The sequence below is a fragment of the Pinus tabuliformis genome, chromosome 2_2 (genome assembly GCF_031772625.1).
Source record: "Pinus tabuliformis cultivar Carrire ecotype Pingquan chromosome 2_2, CPIR1, whole genome shotgun sequence".
NCBI classification, from domain to species: Eukaryota; Viridiplantae; Streptophyta; class Pinopsida; order Pinales; family Pinaceae; genus Pinus; species Pinus tabuliformis.
The window spans coordinates 182967044-182986192 of record NC_142300.1 but is presented as its reverse complement, the minus strand read 5'-3'; positions in this window follow the sequence as shown (position 1 = coordinate 182986192).

The following is a 19149-nucleotide window of genomic DNA, read 5'->3' as shown; positions in this document are numbered from 1 at the left end:
GGTCGGATTTATTTGTTCTTCATCTAGGCTTTGTTCCTGGAATATATCCTCTTCTTTTGACCTTTCTTGCTCCTTTTCTTCTTCCTCTTCACAATCTATGTAGAATAATTTCTTCTCAGCACACTTATGACCTTTTGTGTATTTGCTATCACAATTGTAACAAAGCCCTTTTGCTCTTTTTTCTTCCAATTGTTGTGGTGTCAACCTTGTAGGTTGTGGAAGACTATGGGCAACAACACTTCCGTCTTTATAGTTGTGAACAGTATGCTTTCTAGTTGCCATAATTTTGCTTTCCATTTTTCTTGCTAACCTGAATGCCTTCTCTAATGAATCAGGTTCCCAAAGGCGCACATCATGTTGGATATTATCCTTTAAAGACCCTATGAACACATCAATCCTATGCTCCTCTGGAATATCTTTTACCCTTATGTTCAATTTTTGGAACTCCTCAATGTGCTCCATTATTGAACCCTTTTGTTTGAGACTTATCAATTGGCTAAAAAAAGTGTTGCTTTTTGTATCCTCATAATGTGCTATCAATTCTTCCGAAAAAATTGCCCAAGTGATAAATTGTTTACGAGAACAAAGCCATTGATACCATACAAACTGATTTGGTTCCAAATATAAAGTTTCCATACGTACCTTTTGTGTGTTTTGCACATTATTGAGATCGAAGAATTGCTCCATCTGTAATATCCATGTGGCAGGATCCTTGCCATCAAACTTCCTCATATCAATTTTTGGAACATGGTGAGTCTTCGATCCAACATTAGAGTCTATGGAATCATGATTAACATTTCTTTTATTCTCATCATGAGTTTCCTTTACTACCTTTTCACCATTAGTGACCCTTTCTTGTAGCAACTTCTTCAATTCATCCATCTTATCATCCATGCCATCAATTTTAGCATCCATGCCATTCACCTTAGCTTCCATGCCATCCATCTTAGCTTCCATGCCCTTTATCTTAGATTCTACTCCATTTACCTTAGATTCCACACCATTTATCTTAGATTCCACGCCACTTATCTTAGCTTCTGTTAGCTTTTGTGAGCGTGACATTTGTTGCACTTGTTCTTGTAATTTTGATATATCATGTAGCATTTCTTCCTCTTATTCATGAGTCATGCTAGAGCTTTCAGGTTCCTTACTAGGTGTTTGCATTTTCTTTCCTCGGGGCATCAGTTACCGATAATAATGTTTTACTATGCCCTTTGAATTCCGTTAAACCAAGCTTACACAAAAATTAAAAAAAAACTACACACCTTTTTTCACTTTATAGAAGCCTGATATTGAATCTGATGTATCTCTGTAATTTCGGATCCTCCAATTCTGAAATTGCTACCTGTAGTAGCCTTCTGCGTCCTCTTTCCAATGCCACAAGTCTGAGCCAAATTGGATTCTCCAAGGAAGAGTTATGTGAAATCTCCCACAGTGACTTGCTTTTAGACTGGTTCAATAGAGCGAACTTGTACGATGTGCCACGAGTCCCTGTTTCAACCTTTGAATCTGAAACACACATAGAAAAAACTACAGTCCATCCTCTTTCTGTACCTTCTTACGAAATTTCAATCCGATCCCCAGAGAGAAAGTTATGACGATTTTCCCCAGGTCACCTGTTTTGAATATAATTCAGGAGTCTGCAAAAAGACCAACTTCCTTAGATCATATCTCCGAAAATATCGCGCGAAAAGCTCTGAAATTCGGACTCAAGGTTCAGCGCGATTTCTTATCAAATGGGTTTTTTTTGCGACTTCTGAAATGTCACAGACAAAATGTTATAGCGAAAATTCCACGATGACCTGTTTGGAGCAGCGAAACCCTAGAATCCAAAGCTCTGATACCAAATGTTATGAAACCAGCTCACAAAAAGATAGAAAAGAGAGATCCACGCCTTAGAATTCAGCCTCTTCAAGGGGGAAACCTCCTTTACATTACATAAATGAACAATTCTTCGATGATACAAATGACAAAACCTCCTTTCTATATATAGGAGTCTAAGGAGTCACAATATAATCCAGCCGACCTAACAATAATAATATAAAGCCACAAAAATAACAATAGAGGGATTCTATGGGGCACAGAAATAAAAATATGGGGGTAATAGGGGCACAATAATATAAATAGGGGGTATAACTACAATAGTAATGGGGTAATCACTAGTATTATAGGGACCCAACAATCTCCATCCATTTCTTCTACCTTCTCTACCACCTCTTTTTCTTCTACCTCCAAAAATGGATGGTGATGTGGTTCTTACTGCACCATGTGATCAAATGGGGGGCTTTGGTCACTAGTAGAAAATGAGCAATTAGTGACTAGGTGACTAAAAAAGTTAGTCACCACGACTTTTTCAAGTGAAATACTACCAAAAATGAGCAATCTTAAGTGACCGAACTAAAAACGACTAACATAAATTAGTAATTTAGTCACGGGTTAAAATATGTGACTATTTAATAAGTAATACAACTAAAAATGACTAACATGAATGACTAATTTCGTCTAAGAACAAAAATACAACTACCTAACAAGTAGTACAATAATATGAATCAATTTTTTATGTTAGTCATCTTAATTGTGTCAAGCAATCTAAACTTACAAGTAATAGGGGATTGAATGGTTGTTAAAGATTGATTGAAAGGTTATCCTTCCTTAAACACTTCTGCATCCTCGCATGGTGTATAGGTCCACCAACTTTGCATTATGTATCTCTAATAATTTGTAATTTTAAAAATATATTCTTTAATAAAAAAAATTATTTTATGTATTTTTTAAAAATCTATTCATTGAATCTAATTGGATATAGTTCTAATTTGAAATTAATTTAAAGGGAATTTTTTTTTAAGACCATAATATCAAATAAAAACTACTTTAATTCATATTAACCAACCTACATCCATCTTAACCCCGGATCTATCAATCATTGAGAGGGGTCTAAACTCTCAAGGTGCAAACTTTTTTTTCTAGTGCAAAACTTGAGGAAATGTTTTCACTTCAAGAGATTGGATACCTCTCGACACTTGATAGTTATAGGGACAATATGGATCTAGGTTGGTTATATAATATATATTTTTGTATATGTGTCTCTTTATTATTACCTTTCTCTATCTCACCCCCCAAACATACACACACTCTCTCTCCCTCTGTTGTTGGGAAAAGTATCCAATACGGAATGACCCTATCCCACTCTAAGGGTGATAGTACCTCAACAACAATCGAAGCAAAGCTATCTGAGATTTCTTCTTTATGAAAGTAAAATAGGAGAGAAAGAGATCCACTAACCGATGTCTTTCGCTAATGGTTGATCCAGTCTTCTCTCCTTGCTGCTTGCTCCCAGCTCCTTGCTCTTTCACTGGCCCAACTACACCAAGATCCTACAAAATGGCAAGAGAGGGAAACTACAAGAAGCATACATTCATAATTGATTCAAGGATTAGAATAAATCAAATACACAAGTATACCAATACATCATTGAGACACATGCATATAGAAGAACCTCAAATGCTTTATTAATGGAAGAAGTAAAGTTCAGGAAGTGATACAACCATAAGAGGCCCAATCCAGCATCACCTTCCCAGCAGAAAGAAATCTCCTCTTCACCTCCTTCAAAGCAAATCACCCAATAGTTCTAAACTCAAACCAACAACAATTCTTTACATTCACAAGATTCCAGCCTCCCTAGACCTCATGAGAGAGCTCTATATATAGGAGTTTTGGAGAAAGGATGAGTCAGCTTGAGAGCTGACTAGTGTCCTCTCTCACTTCAGGTATTCTTCAGTTCTTGAGTCCACTTGGAGGTTCTTGCTTCCAGTTGGAGATCTAGACCCTCTTACTCATCCCCAGTCAAATTCCTTGATCCAAGTGTCATTTTGGAAGCTTCCTGGGCATTGACACCTTGAGGAATGACTGTGCCACTTGTCCAAACTCGCCCAGCGCAGGTAGCCTTCTTTGCAGTTGACATTCAGCGCAGGTAGACAGTGGAGCAGTTGACATTCAGCGCAGATGCTCAGTGGAGCAGTTGACATGATCCAGAATTGCCTTGTTTTTTAGTGTTTTCAGGTGGAGAACTGCTATTCAGTGTTGTGGTTTGCTGACCTTGTTCCTCTAGGGGTAGGAACAACATGTTTAGGGACTTTGGATCCCTTAGATTATGGACATTTCATGCTTCATGCTGTAAGGCACAAAAATGTCTATAACAGTTGCCCCCTAAAGTATGAGGTCGTTTATCGGGTGAAATGCTTTATCAGGAGGATCCGAAGTTCATTCAATCGCTGAGAGGTGACCTGTAATAAAATACAATACAATACATTATTTTTCATTCTGCTTTCATGATCTAGCTGAGGCGGGCATTCCCATGCTCAGCTTTATAAATTCATTTTGGTACATAGAACAGAGGCGGGCATTCCCATGCTCAGCTTTATAAATTCATTTTGGTACATAGAACAGACGATCGTCTGATGATAGACTGATAATTCTCTGCTGAAATTATCATCCTTTGAGTAGGATGATCATCTGCTGCAACGATGTACATGTCAAATGTCTTCATATTTCCTGAATATATATTGCAGCCCGGATGGATGAAACTAGATCCGGGGTCTTCAAACTCGTTCGATCTTCACTCTAAGTACAAGTCGATCCATGTGAGAATTGCGCTGAAGTCGAAAATGGAAAGACATTGCTTGATTACCGGTCAATGATGTAAACCGTTAACAAGCGCGAGAGGAATCACCGATAATGATAATGACCCTCAAGGTACTGCAGTACAATTCACGTGGCGTGAATATAGGGCTTGGCGTCGAACACCGCGCAAAATCTTCTGGTCGAAGGTCATTGATGTATACCTGTCGCCGGAAGTGAGAAACTTGCCCTTGAGGCATGCAAGCTTCAAAGTACTGGGGGGGTGTTCCTAGATCAACTTCTTGGATAATGAGCTGAAGTCGACAAGAAGCGATCCGTCAAAGGAGGGCCTTAATGAATCCCACATCAGTGACACGGAACGGAGCTAATGATTTTAATGGAGGTGAAAACAATCTGTGACATATGATTCAGGGTGGCGATCATGGATGGATGAAGGATAATGTATGGAAGTGGATGGGACACGGTTGACTCTTTCTGAACAACATCTCTTGAACATATAACGACACTGATGCGATGGATCGGTAGCATTACCCCAAATGTGGATGGTTTGGCGAGACCATGGTGATGAGACCAGTGAATGAAACAACCCAACCCGATGTGGTACGGAGGAAAAGTGTCATGTTCAAGAGCGACTTGCTACCATTAAAGCTTTGAGGTTCTCCCAATTTTTCCCCAGTCATTTCTGACCAGTACCTCTTTATTTTTGTCAAGCTTGAGGAGGATAACATATGCTTGTTCTATAACCTACCCTTCGGGCAAGCCCATCGCTATGTTTTAACGAGCTTAGCGATAGGGAAACTCGTTCTCGTCTAAATACAAGTTTGTCGCTATTTAATCATTTTAATGAGTCTAACGACAAGGAAAACTCGGTCCTTTTCATTTTTAGAGAGTCTTAAAAGGTACAGAAAGTTAACTCCAAAATTCCTTTTTCGTCATCTAATCCCTTAAGTCTGAAAAAGTATAAAACAATACAAAAGGGATGAATTTTCGATAACTTTAACGAGCCGAATAAAACAAGCGCTCGACCTTTTTGTGCAATAATCCCTCAGGTCCAAAGAGATTAAAATCTAGAGGAGGGATAGCTCTTCCGGTCACTTTAACGAGCTGGAAGGCCAAAACTCGGCAAACTTTTCATATTTTGCGAGTCAGTTGAAAAGAGCTCAAAGAAGACTCGTCTTTTGAGGAACGAGTGATAAACAGGGATAGCAGCAGATTCCAGGTACAGGTTGGAATTTTTCCAATCACGGCAGTCTCACAAGGATGGCTAGGTGAAAGCACTCTTCGCAGCTGTTCCTGAAAATGGGTAAACAATCATATGGAGGTGAACGATCGACCAAATGACGGTGGAGGTGGCAGGTGCAAAACACGACCAAGGTTTTTATGGCTGATTGTCACACGGAATCAGTCAAGGGTGCGGACACAACTGACCTTCCTAGAAGTCTAAGACATTCTAATGACAAACAAAACAAACTGGAGCTATCCTTCTCTAAACATACATTATGATATGAGAAATCAAGTGTTTCGTTCTTACCTTTGTCCAAACGCTGTTGTAGAAGTCCAAGCTTTGTTGATCTGGATGAGCTCCTCCTTTTCTCCAAAACCTGCAATCACCAACAGTCAAACAATTAAATAGCACCTGATTATAACATAAAACAAAGCATATTCAACATATAGACCAAGGAGTACATGAAATAACCCATCAACAACAAGTTATTGAGAAGAATGGACCAATTTGCATTAAAGGTAATCAAAAGGAACCATTACAACCTGAGCCTTGGTGTTGTGCAAGCTCCTTCCAAGGTCCACAAGAGTCTTCCTCTACTTTGACAAAGCTCACCCACTTCCAAATAGAACAAGTAAAGATGACAATCTCTCCTCACAAGCTTCTAAATGGGAGTCCTAATTCCTGCGCATTTACCCTTAGAAATCTATAGCTTTCAACCTCCTTCCTTCTGGCTCAATGCCTCTTTTTATAGTGCTCAAGAGGAAGTTAATCAGGTCCACCATCAATGGGATAGTCCCCTCTTTGGATGGGATCACTCCCTTATTGATGGGATAAGTTCCTCTTTGATAGGAGTGCATGAACCATCTAGAGGCGCTCAATACACATCAAACAACCTTCTAGAATGCTCTAGAAATGACCACAAGTAAGTTTTTGAAGATAAAACTTGTGCATTTTAACCTTTTCAGAGGGACGCACCTGCCCCTTTAGATACAGAGCGTCCTTGGACGTAGACCTTATGAACAAAAGGTGCGTACCCACAGGCAAGGCTTGAGAGAACCTGCGTACCCAGAGATAAACATGTTTATAAAGACTTTCTCTCTTTCTTGGAGTTTGACATGAATAGTAGAGGCATAAGACTTGCTCAAGAGGGTAGTATGACTGTTGATAGAGCCATACCAACTGTAAATAGTCATGGTGACATTTTTTAGTGTAACAGATTGCCCCCTAAAGTGCGAAGCCTGGAATAGATTAGGGTTTTGTATTATCTAGGAAGGGTGAAGCGCTTTATCATTTCGAGGATTATCTCGTGGAGAACCTGGTTGGAACCTGCAATTTTCAACACAAAATACATGGATAAGATTATATCATCACTGAGGTAGGCATTCCCATACTCAGATAAAAACTTTAACTAACAGACTAACTACTCTGATACAGGAATGATTTTGCAGTACATCATAATCATAGACTTTTGTAGACACAGTATGGGCGCAGCCATCTGTTTATGATTAGTCTACTTAGATAATGAATACAAAACTCCTCGCAGCCTGGATGGTAAAGATTTGATCCAGGGTCTTCATTCCTACTTCTCGAATTGGTACGATTCTAGCCATGCGAATAAATGAGTCGATGTCGAACATGGTAGAAACCACTTGATTACCAGTCAATGATGTGAACTGTTAACAAGCGTGAGAGAGACCACCAGTAATGTCAATGGTTCTCAAAGTACCCAGTACAATCCATGAGATGTGAATGAATGAGTTGATGTCGAACATTTCACGGAATCCTTCGATCGAAAGTCAATGATGTAAACTGACGTCAAAGGCGAGAAACCTGCCATTGATGCATGCAGACTTCAAGGCACTGACGATTTCTAAGTCATCTCTCTAGATAATGTGCTGATGTCGATAGAAAGTGACCCGTTGCGGGCAAGCCCACAACACGAAATCATTGTTCAAGTTGAAGAAATACTGCTGTAAGGACTGACTCAGGGATGGTCAAATGGATGACAAGTATTTTGCAGATGAAAGTTTTGTTTGCAGACCTCTTGGACACATAACGACACGACAGATGGTTTGGTGCTGAATAACTCAAGTTAATCCCCGGAACCCGGTTGAAGACTTTCAAAAGTGGTTTGATTGACTGTGAGGTAAAAGATTTCCCAACCCAGGTGAATGAAAAGTGTCGTGTCCAAGAGTGGTAATAAAGTTTCTTCTGAGACAAAAGGTAACAAATAGGCTCATTCTTCTCTCTTTTCCCCCACCATTTCTGGCAAGTACCTCTTTATTTTTAACAAGCTTGAGGAGGATAACATATGCTTGATTATAAGCTCATCCTTCGGATGAGTCCAACCCAGTTTTGATTCGAACCCTAGGAAGGAGTGGTTTGTTCCTGTTTGTAATTGAACAGGTCCTTTACTGTGAAATGTTTAACGAGCCCAGTATAGGAAAAACTCGGCGTTTTTCAATTTTAGAGAGTCTAAAAAACTTAAGGAAACTCCAAGTTGAACTTTTTCGTAAATTTGTGTCCCTCAAGCCCGAAAAAGTATAAAATAATACCTGGGGGAACCGCTTGATCTTGCGACCAAGGAGTACTTTCATAATTAGTGTCACTGACCTGAAAAGTAAAAAGCGATCAAGGACACGTCGTTTTATTTCCGTATCGAGTTTGAAACGACAAAAACACGGCAATCTTTTCCTGATTTTACGATCAGAAAAGAGCTATAAGGGGACCGTCTTTTAATTCCGTTTTAACGAGTGTAAAAGAAACGCTCGGCAATCTTTTCATGTTTTAGGAGTCAGAAAAGGGCTTAAAAGATGACTCTGAGGTTTCACTTTTTCGTAAGTTTTAACGAGTTCGAAAAAATGATAAAAATGTACTCACGGTTTTCACTTTTTTTCATAAATTTTAATGAGTTCGAAAAAGGGATAAAAATGTACTCATATGGCCGACTTTCAATTTAATTTACGAGCAGGAAAAGACGGAAAGAACTCGACATTTTCATTTGTTTTACGAGAATGAAAGATAGCAAAATAATCTCGGGATTTTCATGAGTTTAACGAGTCTTGAAAATAACTGAAATTGACTCGAAATAGGTTTCATTTTTACAAAAGCTTGAAATAAAGAAAAACTATGCTTCAAAGTAGTTTCATTTTTACACAAGCTTGAAACAGAGAGAAAACTGTGCTTGATGCCCCCTAAGCATAACTGCTAGAGCGCACGCCCCCCAGCTTCATTTCATTCAACCAGTTGGATGAAATGAAGGTTCAAGACGAGATCATTTGAAAGACTCGACCTAAAACTATAAGAAAATTATGCAAAACACTGAAATAACTAACCTAAATACTTAACATTTATGAGATCTAGTCAATCTCTCGACTCAAGTAGAGGAGGATTTGTTTCATTTTTTAACGAGCTTGACACAGGAAAAGAACTATGCTCGTATTCGGTTTCATGTTTACGCAAGCTTGAAACGAAAAACTATGCTTGTTATAAGTTCACATGCCCCCAGCATAATGACACAAAACGAGGTACATGCCCCCCAAGCTTCATTGCATTCAATGAGGTAGATGGAATGAAGCTTTACTTTCAAGATCTTGGAAAGACTTGTGGGAGCTGTTGCATTTTTTAGTGAGGTTGACACAGGAAAAGAACTATCCTCAAAACCCTTGTTTCATTTTTTAAACGAGCTTGACACAAGATAAAGAACTGTGCTCATAACTACTCTCTACAATCTACCTAACAAAAACTTTACTCGAAAACCTTGATTCATTTTTTAACGAGCTTGACACAAGACAAGGAACTATGCTCTAAAATCCTTGATTCATTTTTTAATGAGCTTGACACAAGACAAGGAACTATGCTCATGACTACTCTCTACAATCTACCTACTTAACCTACCCTTGTTTCATTTTTTAACGAGCTTGACACAAGACAAGGAACTATGCTCAGAAGTTCGCATGCCCCCAGTTTAATGATGCAAAATGAGGTACATGCCCCCCAGGCTTCATTGCATTCAACCGGCTGGATGAAATGAAGGTTTACTTTCAATATTTAACTTGAAAAGGGAGTTGTTTCATTTTTAAGGAGGTTGACACAAGAAAAGAACTATCCTCAAACCTGATTCATTTTTTAACGAGGTCGACTCAGTAACAGGAACTATCCTCAAACCTGATTCATTTTTTAACGAGGTCGACTCAGTAACAGGAACTATCCTCAAAACCCTACTTTTTACAGTCTACCTACATAACCTAAAATCTACCTGATTCATTTTTTAATGAGGTTGACTCAGTAAAAGAACTATCCTCATTACAGCCTATTTCATTTTTTAACGAGGTTGATACAGGAAAAAACTATCCTCGTACTCACTGATTCATTTTTTAACGAGGTCGACACAGTAAAAGGAACTTTCCTCGTACCATCCAGTTTCATTTTTTAACGAGGTTGAGAGAGGAACAAACTATCCTACTCCTTGTTTCATTTTTTAATGAGCTTGACACAAGACAAGGAACTATGCTCATGACGTCCAGTTTCATTTTTTAACGAGGTTGAGACTAGAAGAAACTATCCTCACCCACACTGATTCATTTTTTAATGAGGTCGACACAGTAAAAGGAACTTTCCTCGTACTATCCAATTTCATTTTTTAACGAGGTTGAGAGAGGAATAAACTATCCTCGTACACACTGATCATGGCTTCCAACTGGAAGAAAGACATGTCAATGGACACACCTTGATCATGGCTTCCAAGAGGTCTTCATCAGAAGGAAGAATAGTACTCTGGAAGGAACACATGTCAAGGGACTCAAAAGGGATAAGAACATCGTGTTCAAGTAATCCCATAGAGTTTTCCATGTCAATTACCAGATCTAAATCAAAGGAAGATGAGCAATCAATGAGAGGCTCACTTACATCGGTAACTGAAAACATGGGACCAGTTGCCACATAATTAACCTGTGGCAGGGTAGATACCACTTTAGAATCAGGAACATTTAGGGGTGTCATATTATTGGTAGTTGAAACAAGACTAGGGAACGAAAGCTGGTCTACAGTCACAATACTGCCATTGTGAGGGAAAGACATCACGCGAAAGAGTGTCGATACGACAGCTTTCATTGCATAAACATAGTCTCGCCCAAGGAGTAAATTGAAATCCAAGGGACCTCGAACTACCATAAGATCAATACAGACAGTTTTACCTTCCAAGGTAATGGAAAAATTAGGAAGGATCCCTAAAGGTTCACTAATGGTTCTGTTAAAAGCTTTCAGATTCTGCGTAATAGGCGCCAGCTGAGGGGAACCCAAAGCTCTCCAAACATTTGAGGATAAAATACTAACAGAAGCACCTTCGTCTACCTGTGTACGATGTATGTCCCTACCACCAGCCTTGACAATGATTTGGAAAGGGATGGAGGAAGGAAGACGAGGTTCTGTCAATCTATTCCAATCAAAGGAAAAGACCTCAGTACTTGGAGGGGGTTCTGTAGAAACAGGTGAAATGCCCCCCGGCATAGAAGAATCTGATGTAACAAGAAGAACATCAGCGATATGAAATTTACTCTCGAAAGGGAAAGTGTGATCGATCGAATGTGAAATTGAATCGACCACTTGATCAACTAATGGATCATCAACCTGAGTGACATGAGTTTCACTCTCCAAAGGAAGAGTGTGATCGACTGTACTTGAATTTAGATCAATCACTCCGTCAGTTGACGGTAGGTTGGGAGAAAGTTTACGGTAACCAGTTGGAAATTCTTGCTGTGGAACAGTAAGGTTTTCCAACAATTGTGAGGCTTCATCCATGTGAGGGAAAATGTGAGTTTGATGACTCCCTTTGCATAACTTACAAGGAAACCTAACTTTACCCTTTTTCCCAGGAACCTGACTATCACTGGTTGATGGATCAATGGAAAGTTGATGAGATTTTTCTAACCATACTTCCAGGACCTTTGGAATACCAGGACAATTGACAAGGAAGTGGTCACCCTTACAAAGCCTGCAAGGGTATTTGGGTTTACGGTGCATGTCGGAATTTTCCTCAACACAACTAACACTTACAACCATGGTTGGTTGGTTGACTTCTTTCTTATCTTGCTTCTTCTTCTTCTTCTTCCTCTTCCCTTTCTTCTTCTTCTTAGCGTCCTGGTTACTAGCATCAAGGCTTTTACCAGGCGAAGAGGAAGAAATGGAGGAAGAAAAATTAGGCGAAGAAGGTAAAGGGTCAACAGAAGGTTGGTGATGTTGAGATGGTGAACTCTGTTGAGGTGAAGCATCCGGTTGAGGTGGAACAATTGGAGTACTTTGGGCCAACGAAGTTGAAAATAACCATATCGGTAATCCTATTGTAAATCCAGGTAATGACAAAGTAGCCATATAAGGAGGACCAACATTTCCAAAGTAAGGAAAAGTACTAGGATTCTCATTAGGAGGGGTTCCTAGGTTGATAAATTCCGGAACATTTGCCATTATATTCAACTTCAGTGAATTTTATTAACAATTTAAAACTAAAATTAACAATTCACAATTCACACCTAACAATTAAAATTCACAATTCACACCTATGGTCTCTAAAAGTAAAAACAAACAAATTAACACGCGCTATCAAATCTAGGAGTCAAACCACACACAAACAGTAAGCTCTCCGGACCGAAAACACTAGTTGGTGATGAAGCCCAACCTCGCAGAATTCAGTACAGAAATGGTGGGTGGAACAGTTACCCCAACAACCTGCTTAATGAATAGACTGGACCAAGTTCCTCCACTTTAACCGTCTCGAGTGAAGTGAACCCCCCAGAAAATCCAAGTGAGTATAGCCGACGTCTGCTCCAGGTACAGTGAGATCTTCCCTCCACCGTCACCTTGGGTAGAATCCTAAAGATTATGGTCACTAAGGCTACCAATGGCAACAAGTACACCTGGGGGAATAGTCTAAACTCCGACAGCACGCAAGGGCAGAGTAGCAAGCTCAATCCCCTTACCGGCTCCTTGACAGTAATCCAAGGTTTACCGATAAGTGACCCCTGGCTCCTCGACAATGGTTAATCCGAGGTTTACCGTTTGTAATACGTACTGTCTGGCGTCGTTCCCAATGAGGGAGGATGGATCCCCTCATTGGTTCGGACACGAGCTCGTGCTTCTCCTTTAAGAGGAGCTTTCCCAGAGTGTAAATGTAACAATTGGATTTGATTCTATCACAAGATCAGCTACTTGTTTGGTTTTACTGTCTTGGAGAGTTAAGTACTCACCTACTCCAAGACACTAGCCTAAGCTATGTTGGTGTTTCAGAGCCCTAGAAATGTGAAAATTACTAGATGAATTTTAATTAAGCGCTGTGTTATTAAGGCTGTTATTACTCAAATGGGTAAATGGAGATGAAACCAATGGTGTTATGACCCGACTCAACTGAATGCAATCGAATATGATAATGTAATCTTTTCAATTCGATGAATCCTAACTAAAGTAAGGAGAGAGTTTCCATTCACTTCCAACAATGCAAAAAATTGATCATTAAGAGAAAATATAACAAATTCTCTAATGCACTAATTTTATCAAGAAAAACTAATGCAAATCAATTCCAAACCATTATTTTTTTTTTTTTTTGTGTAAATTCAAATCAAAGAAAACTGATCTAAATCTACGATTAATTTTCCAGAATGTAAACTATGCAATTGTAATCTATGCAAAATTCACACGAAAAGTATGCAAATGTAATCTATGCACATTTTTCATTCATATTCTGAAAATGAGAATTCTAATTATGCAAATGTGATCTATGCAAGAGAATTCTCAAACACAAGATGATTCTAATGTAATCTAAGAACCAATCAAGTGTAAGTCGAGAAAATTGGGTGAGAGTTCCAAAGATCAAAACATAAAAACACTCAAAGGCGATTAACACTCATACACAATTTAGCCCCCCCCCCCCCGGCGAATGAGGGGGAATTTTTTTTGCAAAAACAGAAGCAAAAAGATGCAAAATTATGAAAAGACTGAGACAAACCTCCAAGTAATGACCAAAGGAAATCAAATCAAGAATTTCTCAAAAAAGAGACTCAAAACACCAAATTGATGAAAGCTTAGAGTAGGAATGCTGATGAAACAAGATTAGGTGAAGATCTTTGACAAGAGACTAATGGATCTGGGCAGAAAAAACTAAGAAAAAACAAAATCTAAGAGCAAAAAATGCAAAAAATGGAATTTTCTCAAATTTTAATAGGGGACGCAGGCAACCCGTTAAGACAGGTGCGGGCCCGCACTGTGCACACAGCGACAATGCGTCCAGGGACGCACTGTGCAGCACTCAGAGGGTGCGTCCTACTGAAAAACTCAAGAAAACCCAAAATAAAACTAATCCTAAGCTAACCCACCCAGAGACAAGGTCACAGAGCCAAAACCAGAAAAATAAACCAATTTTCTCAAAGCAAAGTTCACACAAAAGAAAAACTCTTCTCATCAATGGAACCTTTCCCCAGTGGAGTCGCCAATTTGTCACACGGAATCAGTCAAGGGTGCGGACACAACTGACCTTCCTAGAAGTCTAAGACATTCTAATGACAAACAAAACAAACTGGAGCTATCCTTCTCTAAACATACATTATGATATGAGAAATCAAGTGTTTCGTTCTTACCTTTGTCCAAACGCTGTTGTAGAAGTCCAAGCTTTGTTGATCTGGATGAGCTCCTCCTTTTCTCCAAAACCTGCAATCACCAACAGTCAAACAATTAAATAGCACCTGATTATAACATAAAACAAAGCATATTCAACATATAGACCAAGGAGTACATGAAATAACCCATCAACAATAAGTTATTGAGAAGAATGGACCAATTTGCATTAAAGGTAATCAAAAGGAACCATTACAACCTAAGCCTTGGTGTTGTGCAAGCTCCTTCCAGGGTCCACAAGAGTCTTCCTCTACTTTGACAAAGCTCACCCACTTCCAAATAGAACAAGTAAAGATGACAATCTCTCCTCACAAGCTTCTAAATGGGAGTCCTAATTCCTGCAGCATTTACCCTTAGAAATCTATAGCTTTCAACCTCCTTCCTTCTGTCTCAATGCCTCTTTTTATAGTGCTCAAGAGGAAGTTAATCAGGTCCACCATCAATGGGATAGTCCCCTCTTTGGATGGGATCACTCCCTTATTGATGGGATAAGTTCCTCTTTGATAGGAGTGCATGAACCATCTGGAGGCGCTCAATACACATCAAACAACCTTCTAGAATGCTCTAGAAATGACCACAAGTAAGTTTTTGAAGATAAAACTTGCGCATTTTAACCTTTTCAGAGGGACGCACCTGCCCCTTTAGATACAGAGCGTCCTTGGACGCAGACCTTATGAACAAAAGGTGCGTACCCGCAGGCAAGGCTTGAGAGAACCTGCGTACCCAGAGATAAACATGTTTAAAAGACTTTCTCTCTTTCTTGGAGTTTGACATGAATAGTAGAGGCATAAGACTTGCTCAAGAGGGTAGTATGACTGTTGATAGAGCCATACCAACTGTAAATAGTCATGGTGACATTTTTTAGTGTAACACTGATAAATTTATGATCACAGTGGTTATTTACCGGGATAGGTTTATTTTTTAACGAGCTTGAATGCGCCAAAACCCTGCTCAATCTTATGTTTATTTTTTAACGAGCATGAACTATGTGCTAAAACTGCTCGGATCTCGCTTTTCTACTTTTTAACGAGCATAAATTCCGCGGTAAAACTACTCGATCTTATGTTTATTTTTTAACGAGCATGAACTATGTGCTAAAACTGCTCGTTTATACCAGTCATAAGATAAGAAATGTCCCCTGTGAGATCTCTATTTTTTACGGAGTTTCATCTTCACTAAGCTTTACTCCATATCCTTTCTTTATGCAAGTTCGGAAACGGCTAACCCAAAAAATAGATAAATAACCACCCCTAGCTTACACTCCAAAAGGTTTACATGCCCCCAGGTATAAAGCACAATTTCAAGGCTGCCCCTACTTATCCATCAAAACATTTGTTTTAAAGGGTGAGGCTTACCTCTTTCAGGTTACCCAAAGATTGTTCTGTTAATCTTTCAAACTGAACACTTCCTCGGCAATGTCTACCGAAATAGACAAGGGTGAATGACTGTTGTCAAACACGTAACTTTGACAAAAGAATCCTATTCTAGAACAACCCCTCTTCCAACCACGGACGGGGTACGGACTAGTCATATTCTCCCGCGGAAATTCTATCTTATACCCAAGGTTTTCTCTGCCCAAAGCAGACCAGGATGCATGCCCCCTGGGTTCCAGTCCCATCTTTCCGAATCACTCGCACTCATCGGGAAGGAGGACTGGGGGTGGAGACATTTCTTGATTGAATAGACCATTCAGGGTTGGTATGTGACTATTTGCGATGCGTGATCCCGGAAATGAAAGTTGGTCTACGAGCTTGACCATCCTTCCTTCGTGTGGAAAACACATTACTCTAAAGAGTGAGGAGACTACAGCTCCCATGCAATATATATAGTCTCGTCCAAGGAGTAGGTTATAATCCAAGGGTCCTTGAACGACCATCACGTTCATTTGAACGGTCTTCCCTTTCAATGTAACAGGTACATTGGGGAGGATCCCTAACGGTCGACTGGTTCCTTTATCAAAACCCGAGAGATTTCTTATCTCAGGCAAAAGCGTCGGGGAACCCAGTGCTTTCCAAGCAATAGAGGAAGGATACTCACAGATGCCCCTTCATCAATGATAGTGCCAGCCACTACCATTCTGTAAATTTGGACTATGATTCTGAATGGTATACTGGCTGGCAACCAGGGTCTGCCTAGTTGGTTCCAATCAAAGGACACAACCAGGTTGCTTGGTGGTGGGACCGAATACACGGCCGGATATGACCCTGATGATGTTCCTTCCTGCGATAAAGGAATGGCCGCATTGCCCTGACGCTCGTCAGAGTCTGTGTTGATGAAAATAATTTGGATGGTGTCATCCTTATTCTCTTCAGTGAGGGTGTCATTTGAAGATGAATCTTCAGTGACGGTGTCATTTGAAGATGAAAATTCTGAAGGGGGAACCAGGTCAACTGCCATTTCGACCTTTGGACTTTCGTCCGGTCTAGATTTAGTAGGTTCATTTTCAATGACTGACTCTTCAGCTGACCACTTGAGCGGGCCAGCTGTATTCTCAACCAACGAAGGACTTGGCACGAGTTTTTTGTATCCAGGAGGAAGTCTCAATGGTGAAACCGGACGATCTTCCAAAACTCTCTTCGATTCGTCTAAGAAGGGACAACGGTGGATGGCGTGATCGCCTTCACAAATTCCGTAGGGGGATCTTGCTCCCCCTCTTTGTCTTGAACCTTCACTTTCGCTGGTTGACGGAAAGCATTCAACATGGCTATCAGAGGTTGATGCTCCCGAATTTTGCAAACGAGGGGACCAGTCCTTTAGTATCCGGGGAATACAGGGACAATCTCTATGGAAGTGGTCTCCTCTACATATGACACATGGCGATTTAGGCCCGGTCTGTGCTGTGTGTGGATTTTCGTCAGATGTCTTTTGCTTGTCCCCAGTCGCCTTAGGCTCCTTCTTCTTTTTCTCTCTCTTCTTCTTCTCCTTCTTCTCCATGGGAGCTTGGCTTTTGCCGGCTCTACCTTGCGAAGATGAAGGATTGGAGGAAGAGTTATAGGAAGTAGAAGGCTGGTGGGCAGCTCTGGACTGATCTAACTGTTGACTCGACTGTTTAGGAATCATGGTGTTCTGAACTACATTGGTTGAGAATAGCCATATTGGCAGGCCAATTGTCAGTCCTGGAAGCGACAATGTGGCCATGTGGGGCGCACCAACTTCTCCCCAAGAGGAGAAAGGACTAGGATTTCCATCATGAGGAATTCCTTGGTTGGGGCGTTCCATGTTCTCAACCTAAAGATCAACGCAGGAATAGGAGGTGATTATGTTCCGTTTAAAATAAATTTTATAACGACGCTTTAGACACAACTTGCTTTTTCACTTTTTAAGAGTCGAGAAAAAGCTAAAGATGACTCTAGTCTCCTTCGATGTTTTAACGAACCCGAAGTGACAAATGCTCGGATGGACTTTTTCAGTTATAGAGTTTGAAAAAGGCCAAAAGAAACTGCTCTGGAGATCTAGGCAGAGGGTGTGCCAAACTTTTCGCAAAACCACAGAATACGTTTTAAGGTACGGGTGGTCGATCTTCGTGAATGCTGTGTTCACTGCATTGCGATCAGTAGGGCGGCCGACACGGCTTCCTATGGATAAAGGCTTTATTCCTATAGGGGTCTCCCAATATATACGCGACGGTACGTGGGAGCACAAGTCCGTATTGATACTTATCGCTTCACCGTGGAGGAATCACCCAACCACTCAACGCTAAGATATCATGTTTAACGACGCCGGAACACGTCTCTAGCTTAGACCTCTATGTGTTTGCGTTATGTTTCAATGCGTTGTTATGAAAAATTCAATTCATTTTAATGTTGATCTTGTTTAGCAGTTTTCCTTTCTGGATCACCACGAGATGTATAATACGACTTCCTAAATGCAGTCTAAGATGATAAGCAAGCTTTTCAATCTTTCAACTTTGAAAATCTTAACTACTGAGGGAAAAGAAAGACATCATCTTTTCACACAGATCATAGAGCACACACTAATGCACTTTTTCCTAAATCAACATGCAGGCTGTCAAAATGCACATGCACAATGCAGGTATTTCTTTTCTCTTTCTTAATGTTGATGTACTACAAAAAGAAAGCTGTTGTATAAATTTGAATTCAATTTCAAGTGAAAGCAAACAAGCTTTTGTCCAAAATCAAAAGACACCTTAAGATTTACTTGTTTCGACACTAGAAATACATAAACTCAAACCATATGACGAAAGCAAATGCTCAATCACCTATGAACAACAAACAAACTAACTCTTAAGATCAAAACGACACTTATCACAGGTCTAGATCTAAGAGGCCACAGCAAGACTAGTTCACTTTCGTTATGGGAAACTGCAAATGATGTAAGAAATACACAAAGAACAAATACAGTTTCTTTATACAATCGAGCCGGAATAGTGGCAAAGAAAGATGGTTTCAGATAGGTACATTGACTGATAACAGGCAGCAAAAACAAGGATGAAAACAGGGCAACAGAAAGCAGAGAACCCCAGTTGCACAAGGCAAAACTGGTTCAGCGCAGGTAGTACACTGTCAGTTTGACATTCAGCGCAGGTAGCCCCTTCGGGACCTCCGACGAAATGCAGACTGCCTTCACAGTGCCTGCAATGAAGAGATAAACTTTCGTTTTTCTCA